Raw genomic sequence first — 9,650 nt, forward strand, 5'->3', positions numbered from 1 at the left:
TAACAGGGATTGAGTGAGTATATTTTCTGGGTATATAAATGAAAGAACAAACAAACTAAGAGTACCCAGGTAGAGATATGTTGGCTACTTATTTGTGTTACCCAAGAAAAGAATTCAGGAATAGATGTCATTTTTTTAGAAGCAATTAGAGACCACAAACTAAAACGTCTACAAAGCATTTACTTACAATAAACATTATCAGGGGATAGAAATCACAGTCAAGATGCTGAGCATGAAAGGTAAAATTCATGTGTATCATTTTGTAGTATGTTAATAACACCCAGTGAACAGAGAATGAGCAATTCTTGATCCATAGCCTGTGAGTTGGTTGATTGTCATGGCTGTCCACAACCTCTCCCATCTCTCTCTGTATCTACTTCCCTTCACAGTTTGACTTTAAGCAAAGATTCACATCCCCAAGGATGCCCACAAATGCTAAAACCATCACCTACCTAACATAAACCAGGAAGATGACTAACAATGTGACTCTTCAGCATCCACAATTGCAGCACAAATCAGTGTGAACTATGATTTTCATTGGGCAGCACCTGCACTGCAACATGTGCTGAACACCAGTTGCAACAAAAACAGCAGGAAGGAAGTGATGACAGATTGCAGTGGAGCCAGTGGGATGGAGGTGGGGTTGGTCTTGTAGCCTCCTCTCTAGGTGAGTTAGCCTTTATCAGAGACCCTGAACTTTTCTTTTGTAAGCTTTATTTATTTTTTGAAAATTCAATATACAGAGAGAAGGAGAGACAAAAAAGAATATCATCTGTCCAATGATTCATTCCACAAGTGGCCACAGTGGCCGGAACTGCGCCGATCTGAAGCCAGGAGCCAGGAGCTTCTAGGTCTCCCACGCGGGTGCAGGGTCCCAAGGTTTTGGGTCCTTAACTGCTTTCTCAGGCCACAAGCAGGGGGTTGGATGGGAAGCAGGGCTGCCAGGATTAGAACCGGCACCCTTATGGGATCCTGGCATTTACAAGATGAAGACATTAGCCACTAGAATACTGCACCAGGCCCAAGACCCTGAACTTTGAAGGTTCTCTTTCAGGGGAACGCAGAGGAAGGACAGAAAGTAATGGAAAACAGTAAGTATGTGGGGGTAAGAAGAGGAAGACCCAACAATGGGAAAGATTAGGGGAAACTAGACACTTCGCCTACGAGAACTACAGTATTGCTCAAGAGACACAAAAGGTCAGCCTCCACTGATCACCGCACAACAAGCGTTTACTTTTCTCATCCTGCACCATGTTAACTTTTAGTATTTCAGGTGTTACCATTTCAACTTGAAAACTAAAATCACCGTTAAGGGACTTACCCAAAGTTTCACCATAACTCATTAGCAGAAGCAGGACAAACATCAGAAGAGTGACATCTGATCCGAAAATTTTTCCACTAATATTCAAATATTCCATGCAGGTTAACAAGATGTTTTCAGTTTTATTAGCAAAGCAACTCTAAAAAGTTTCTCATTGGACTTCTCATAAAATTTGAATTAGGAACTACATAGTTGGGACCAGTGCCGTGGCGTAATGCATAAAGCCTGCAGCACCAGCATTCCATATGGGCACTAGTTTGAGTTCCAACTGTTCCATTTCCAATCCAGTTCCGTGCTGTTGCTCCGAGGAAAGCAGTGAAAGATTACCCATTTGCTTGGACCTCTGCTACCCATGTAGGAGACCCAGAAGAAGCTACTGGCTCCTGGCTTTGGCTTGGCTCAGTCCGGGCTGATTGCAACCATTTGGGTAGCAAGCCAGCAGATGGAAGATGTTTCTCTAATTTTGACTTTCAAAAAAAATAAAAATGTTTTTAAAAAGAACTACATAGCTTTGTTTTATTTCATGTCTATTCTCTAGATCAGTCATCCCCAAGATTCCTCCTTCCTATTTGTACAAAAACAATTTATCTTACATATATACCTCTAAGACTATTTATTTATAAACCTTACACACATACAATTATTCTAATATAGAATTGCAAAGTATACATGAAAAAGGCACTGCTTTTCCTTGCTCTCCAATGAATTTTCCTGTAACCTCCACTTTGGAGATCACTGCTCAAGTAGTGTTCTGGATAAAAACCCTATACATAAAAAACAATAATGAACAAACAAAAATAAAAATAAACATTAATATCATTAGAAAACTAAGTAAAACTTTGAAAGAAATTTTGACACACAAATTTACCCAAAGCAAGCATACCACCTGCATTTGAAAGATAGTTAGATATCCACATAGGGGCAAAATAAAACAAAATGATCTGGAAGTTCCTCAAATGGTTAGTCATTGAATAACTATTTGCCTTAGTAATTCCACTCCTAGGTGTACACCTGTAAGAAACAAGAACTATATTCACACAAAAATCATGCGTATAAATATATATACACACACACACATATATATATACTGTAATGCGAACAGTTATTTGGCACAGCAGTGAAGTCACTACTTGGGAAACAAGTCCTAGGTTCAAGTCCTGACTCTGCTTCCAGTCCCAGCTTCCTGTTAATGCGCACACTGGGAGACAGCTGGTGATGGCTCAGGTACTTGGGTCTCTGCTGCCTACATGAGAAACCTGTATTGAGTTCCCGATTCTTAGGCTTCAGGTTAGCCAAGCTGTGGCTGTTGGGGAACATCTGGGGAGTGAAACAATGGGCAGAGGAGCTGTATCTCTCTCTTTCAAATTTAAATTATGTGAAGAAATTTGGGGCCAGTGCATGGCAGAACATGATGCTAATCCTCCACCTGCAGCACCAGCATCATATATGGGTACCAATTCTAGTCCCAGCTGCTCTGCTTCCAAATCCAGCTCAATGCTTATGCTCTGGGAAAGCAGTGGGGGATGGCCTAAGACCTTGGGCAACTGCACCCATGTGGGAAACCTGAAAGAAGCTCCTGACTTCCAGCTCTGGACCACCCAGTTCTGCTATTACCCTAATTTGGAAAATCTCTCTGTCTTACTCTCCGTATCTCATGCAAGTAAAATAAATTAATCTTTGTAAAAAGAAATGTAAAGCAAAACTTTGTAAATAGCAGCACAATTTATCATTTGTAATAGCCCAAACATGGAAACAATTCAAATGCTGTCTTCCTATAGTAGATGTTACTCAGCCCTAATTAGAAAAGAAGGCCAGCTTGGGTTAGTCTCATCATCTGGCGAGTGAATCACTGGATGAAGCATCTCTTTCTCCTCTGTCTTGTCACCCTGACTTTCCAATAAACAAATATTTTTACAAGTGCTGTATTTAAAATGTTTATATACTTCATATGCATAAATCATATGGTATGTGAATTCTAACTTAGCTTCACTAACACTATTTTAAAATAGGAAACAGGAAGAGGCACCTTTCTGCCCTCAAAAAGGCCTAAGAAAACCAGCGTGAGTTATTATTTCCTGCACAACAGTGACCAAAGCAAAGTAAGCTACAAGTTAGGCTGTAAACAAGGACACTGAAGACTAGGAGAAAGTTACAAGAAGTAGAGAGAATAAAGGGAATTCTGAATAACTGGGAAATAGTTACAGGGAAGAGAGAAGAAATGAATATTAAATCACCAAAAGAGGACTATCTGGAAATAGGAAAAATAAAAAAATAAAAAATAAAGGGCTGAAAAAGCTAAGGAACTCAGCTCAGCTGGCTACCAGGAACTGAACAGCTAATGTGAGACCCACGTTAAGGGCCTGACACAGACAGGCATATGTGTAAACCAGTGGAGGTCTGCCGCTCATCTTGCTCCTGAGAAACCAAAGCCGAAGAGGCTCAACATTGTGGCGAGGTCTTGTTAAGCATCTAACTCCCTGGGGGGAATCCCAGTGCCTATAAAACTGTATCACATAATACAATGTTAACAACAATTAAAAAATAAATAAAATGCAAAAAAAAGCATCTAACTCCCAGAAATATTCATAGTAGTGGTTAAAAACTATTGGAAAAATTTCTTGAACTTGCTTTAAAAGAACACTAGTGGAGAATAGGGTACTACACAATTGGCCATTCTACAATTGTGGAAACTGAGAGAAGGAAAAAATACTATTCATGGGCCTGCTCTTCTCCACTTTTATGTTTGAAGTTTCCATAAGAAAAAGTCCTGTAAGTAAAACAATTTCTAAATCCTTCAACATTTGCATAGCTTTCCCTGTACGCCACTGCATGTGTTTATTCCACTAATACGTTCTTCTTTTTTCTTATCCCTACAGGTAAATGCTACCCTTATATACGGCCCTATTCTTGCACATAGGATTCATCTGACACCTTCCTCCTCATCAAGCTATAGTTTAACACCTAGGTGGCATTTACTCTGTGCTTGACACCAGTCCAAACTGCACACACACACACACACACACACACACACACACACACACACACACAATTTGCTTATCCCCTGACTAGGTCAGAATCCTTCATAGTGTTGCAGATTACTACCAGCCTGGCATGGCTCTCAATGAACTAGCTGGGTTTCTAAACAGAAATATCTAAATAGAGCTAGAAGATGGGACTGTAATGAAGACCATGGGAAGATGATGATTCAGAACCAAGTCAATGTGCTAGCAAAACCTATAAGCCCAAATGGCATTATTTGGAAAAGGAAAATAAACCTCTCTGTAGAAAACAGTAGGAGCTAACAATGAATGGATTCTCCCATTCTGAAGCAAGCAGCTAGCCTGCTTTTAGAGTTGTTTTCAGAAAAAGCAAAACCCAGCAGGCCCAAGATAAGGGAATCTAGCCCTCATTCCTAAAGCCTAAAGGTGGAGGGAAGACCCATTAAGTTCTAAAGTTCGTGGAACCAAACTCTCTAGATTACCCAGCACCACTATGCCAGGAGCAGACTGCTGGCAAACTGGCATTGTCCATGACATTGCAGGTTCACTTCCCTGACCCCAAACCTCCATATGCCAAAGAATCTGAACAGAGAGAAACCAAAAAGGAAAAACATTTTTCTATATATCATAGGGAAATTTAAATTATTTGACAAATGAGCAGTATACTTAAAGTCTCTTCACTAACTCAGCTTAAAACACCTATCTTAAAAACTGTTTTTAAAAAATAATTTACCGACCCAGCACAATGACTCAGTGACTAAATCCTCACCTTGCAATCACTGGGATCCCATATAGGTGCTGGTTCATGTCCCAGCTGCTCCACTTCCTACCCCGCTTTGGGTTTGTGACCTGGGAGGGCAGTAGAGAATGGTCCAAAACCTTGGGATCCGACATTCGCATAGGAAACCCAGGGAAGAGTCCTGGCTCCTGGCTTTAGATTGGCTCAGCTCTGGCTATTGTAGCCACTTGGGAAGTGAACCAGCAGATGGAAGATCTTTCTGTTTCACTTTCTTTCTGTGGATTCGCCTTCTCAATAAAAATAAATAAATCTTTTCAACATTTCCAAATAAAGAGAATAGAAAAGTAGCCTACAAATAATTTGGAAACTCAGTTGTTTCCTGATCAGCCATAGTTTGTTGGAATAAAAGAATATGGAATGAACAAAAAAACATTTGAACCATCCAAGGTCATCACCTAAAACATAAAAGTATTTGCTGACCATAGGTGCTTTTCAAGCTCACCTGTCCTAATTATTTTTTAGTCAGAATCCAGTGACCTGAGCCATTACTACTGCCTCCAAGGGTCTCAATTAGTTGGAAGTTGGAGACAGAAGCCAAAACCAAGAGTTAAACCCAGGTAAAAGAGGTAAGATTTAGGCAGTTTAACTGCTAAGATAAATGTCTGTTCCAACCCAGAAAAAAAGATTTTACACTACTTCAGATGACAAAAACACTTTAAGAAGTATTTTCCTTTCCCAGTTTATACTTCATGTTCCAATAGAAAAGAAGCATTCATTCAATATGGGATTCTATTATGACTGCATGGATTTTTTTTAAGATTTATTCATTTTTATTGAAAAGTCAGATATACATAGAGGAGGAGAGACAGAGAGGAAGATCTTCCGTCCAATGAGTCACTCTCCAAGTGACCACAATGGCCGGTACTGTGCTGATCCGAAGCCAGGAGCCAGGAACCTCCTCCAGGTCTCCCACGCGGGTGCAGGGTCCCAAGGCTTTGGGCCGTCCTCGACTGCTTTCCCAGGCCACAAGCAGGGAGCTGGATGGGAAGTGGAGCTGCCGGGATTAGAACCAGTGCCCATATGGGATCCCAGGCTTGCAAGGCGAGGACTTTAGCCCCTAGACCACAATGCCACCAGGCCCAATGACTTCATGGATTTTATAAACCAGAAATCTAATACCAAGATGGGCATTTGGCTTAGTGGTTAGGACACTAATTGAGAGGTACTAAAGTACCTTGCTAAGAAATGGGGTTATCACTCCAGATCCTGGCTTCCAACCAGTGCAGAACCAAGGAGGCAGAAGGTGATGGCTCAAGTAGTTGAGGTCTTACATAAATTGAGTACCTGGCTCGCAACTTTAGCCCATTCCCAGATATTGCAGGCATTTGGGAGGGTGGATCAGAGGATGGGAGTATTCTTTCTCTAGGTCTTAAATGCACACACACTGAAGCCCAGATAATGGAAGTAAACTGACAGCCACACAATGGCTGAGTGTGATGCTTTGGAATAGTGCTGTACACTCACTAGTCTCACTCTCCATATTGCTTGCATGCATGGGATAAAATGTAGTGCAGAAGTTATACACACTCACACACAAAATTCCTGATCAATTTTTTAAGATTTATTAGTTTTCTATTAGAAAGGTAGATTTACAGAAAGCAGGAGAGACAAAGATATTCCATCCGCTGTCTCATTCCCCAAATGACCACAATGGCTGGAACTGAGCCCACCCGAAGCCAGGAACTAGAAGCTTCTTCCAAATTTCCCACACAGGTGCAGGGTCCCAAGGCTTTGGGCTGTCCTCTACTGCTTTCCCAGCATACAAGCAGGGAGCCAGATGGGAAGTGGAGAAGCTGGAACATGAATTAGTGCCCCTATGGGATCCTAGAACTTGCAAGCGGAGAATTAGCCAATGGATGCATTATATTAGGCCCTCAAAAATGTTTATACCAAATTGAGAGAAATTCCTAGCTCTGTGACACCAAGCAAGGCTCTTGGCATCTCTACGATTGTTGTGAGTACTTGATGACCTTCATCTCAATCTAGTAGACCATGTTGAACTTAAGTCAGCTTTGTTATCATCATCATTACTGCATAAACATTTGGAGTTCAATATAGTAAGTACATCATGAGGAAAGAGGCCAAACTTCTTGTAATAAAAATGAAGACACCAGTCAGAAATCTTACTGGATAGCACAGATACAAGGCTTATCTAAGTAGCATGCCTTCAATTTTAACAGTAACACCACCAACCATGCAAATCTCTCCTGCTCAGATTAGAAGTAATAGTTCAGATTTAGCAACAAAGGAAACTATTCAAATTTGTCAGAGCTGTTATCTGTGGTGCAAGCAGATGGGGGTTGGAGGGGAGGCATCAGCAACTCTGCACTAACTTCCCTAAAGAAACTGCTGACCCTTGAATGCCTATCTTCAATTCTAAGCTTTATCTCTGTCTCAGAAAAGAGCTCGCAAGGCCAACTTTATTTTCAAGAGTGACATGACTGCATCCAGACTACCTCCGCCTCCTCCAGATACCCCCACTCTCCGCCTCCACCAGCAGCTCCTTGGGCCTCTGGCTGACCCTGAAGAAGCTGATGAAAATGACAGCCTCCCTGTGATGTCACAACAGACATGTGGTTTCCTGTGGAGGTGTAGGTTAGAGGACTGACAATGAAAAATGGGCAAAGAGGTGCATCCTGGGCACTGGACAGCTCACTGTGAGCCAGCCAGTACCACCATGAAGCTGTTGCTTTAACTCTCCACGCCAACAAGGCTCTATGGAGAACCATCAATTTGCAGATGCCACACTTAGCAAAACCACCACTTCCCTCCCACTTATTTATCTTCCAAACCACTCGGGAAAGCAGGGCATGAGGTTTGACTCCCATCCCACGCAAAGGAAGTGAGGTCAGTGAGGTTTCTTGATTTGCCAAGATCTCACCACTATCCGACCTGACTACTGCTTCTAAGAAACCCACGTATGTCAGCATTCAGTCCTTGCAGCCTTCCTGCTGAACCTTCAGTTCAAAGCTCCTTCCCAAACTTTCTTGTAATGACATAAGACGGGCAGCTCTTGCATCTATTTCCAGTGTAATAATACAGTCTGAGCAGGTCTTAAATATACGTTCACTGTAATAACACACTGCAGTTCAGCTCTCAAATATATCCTTCCTATATGCCTCCATTCTCATTTAGGGAGAAATGAGTCCCCTCAGAAGTTCCCCCTATCCCTCAAGGCCACCTGCTTTGACACCGGCACGGTCACAGTAAGGCGGTGAGGGCAAGGGTACCTCTTGTGGGACACCTCGACCATCCAACACGCAGCACGTTCCGACTCCAAGCCAGGTCGGTGAAGTCGCCAAGTGTTTTTCTAACCCCAGACAACCCCAGGGTTTCCGTGGATTCCTGGCTTTCGCCAGACTTCGCATTAGGCTCTTGTGCGTTTGGGGAACCGAGAATGGTTCCCAGGCTACTGAGTACTTTGAGCAAAAGTGCCCTGGGGTCTGTGCCAGCCGTGCACAGGGTTGCCCTCACCCTGGAAAGTCAGCGCAATAAGCCTCCACCTGCAGGCTCCACGGGGTCCTTGGCACTGACCTTCCCTCAGATTCCCGATTCTCTGCTCAGCTCATTCTTCACAGTCCCTGTCTCTCGCGCAGCCTCTCCACCCCAGCCTTCAGCCACCGCTCCCAACCCCCAACCCCCGTCCCGCCAGCCTTACCTGGAGAGCGGCGCCAGGTGAACGCAGCCGGTCTGGTCCCCGCTGGCTCATCTTGGGGCAGCGTCCCGTGGCCACTGCGCACTGCAGTGCCGTGGGGAAAGCGAGGGGCGAGCGGGAAGCAACGTCGGGGTGCTGCCACGCCCCCTGCCACCCTAACCTACCTCGAGGGGGCTAAGGCAGCAGTCTGAGAAGCTCGCGGGGAAAGCGCCGCGCCGCTGCGGAACGTGCTGCCTGCAGGGAAGATCTTGGGTCACCCCGCGCTTCCGCACCCCTGCGGGCTGGCGCAGCCGGTGCGCCCTTCTTCGCTCCTGCTTGGCAGTCACTCTTGGCCTCTGTCGCGGGACCAAACGGAAACGCACGTTCAGCGGCGCTGGCGGAGATGGTTTTCCAGCCCTAAACGTCCCCAAAACAGCGCTAGTTAAGCAGTCTGTGCAACTGGCCGAAATCGAGAATGAGTCCTTTCCGCGAGTCAGCTCTGAAATCAGTGGATCACGCCAGGACCTGTTAAACTTGTCCCGGAGCGTTTGCTGCGACTTTCAGCCTGGCGGTCCCCTACCCCCCTTTGCAGCGAGAATTAGGGATCCATCCCATGAGCGCAGGAGTTCCCCCTACAAAAAAAAAAAGGTCCCGCAGTGACGTTCTTGGTGGAGGTGCCAGGAAAAGCCACCAAGCAAGACAGAAATTTTCTCAAACAGAAACCTTAGAGCTGACTGCTAGTGGAGATCCCTCCGCCCCTAGGGGGCTTCAGCGCGTTCTCTCGAGGACCACTGAACTCTGCGCCGAATGATATGCAAATGAATCCATCCTGCCTTTCTTAGAGAAGTCCTTTCTGCTCAGCAAAACCAAACCCCATCATGCTACCCTTTTATTACT

At 44.2% G+C, this 9,650-nt stretch overlaps 1 protein-coding gene across 2 annotated transcripts in view; it reads right to left on the reverse strand.

Moving 5' to 3' along the window:
* The window catches only part of RUBCNL (rubicon like autophagy enhancer), a 41,487-nt gene extending 32,401 nt beyond the window's left edge, over positions 1–9,086 (reverse strand). Inside the window, exon 1 of one of the 2 annotated variants that reach the window (XM_040991395.1) lies at positions 8,778–9,086. The gene's annotated coding sequence lies outside the window, so the exon portion shown is untranslated. Of the gene's footprint in view, positions 1–452; positions 739–8,777 lie in introns of those variants that run through there. The other variant, XM_040991397.1, reaches the window with a different exon arrangement.
* Positions 9,087–9,650: the final 564 nt, after the last annotated feature.

The sequence above is a fragment of the Ochotona curzoniae genome, unplaced genomic scaffold, assembly GCF_017591425.1.
Source record: "Ochotona curzoniae isolate NIBS_2020 unplaced genomic scaffold, NIBS_Ocur_1.0 contig_64, whole genome shotgun sequence".
NCBI lineage: Eukaryota > Metazoa > Chordata > Mammalia > Lagomorpha > Ochotonidae > Ochotona > Ochotona curzoniae.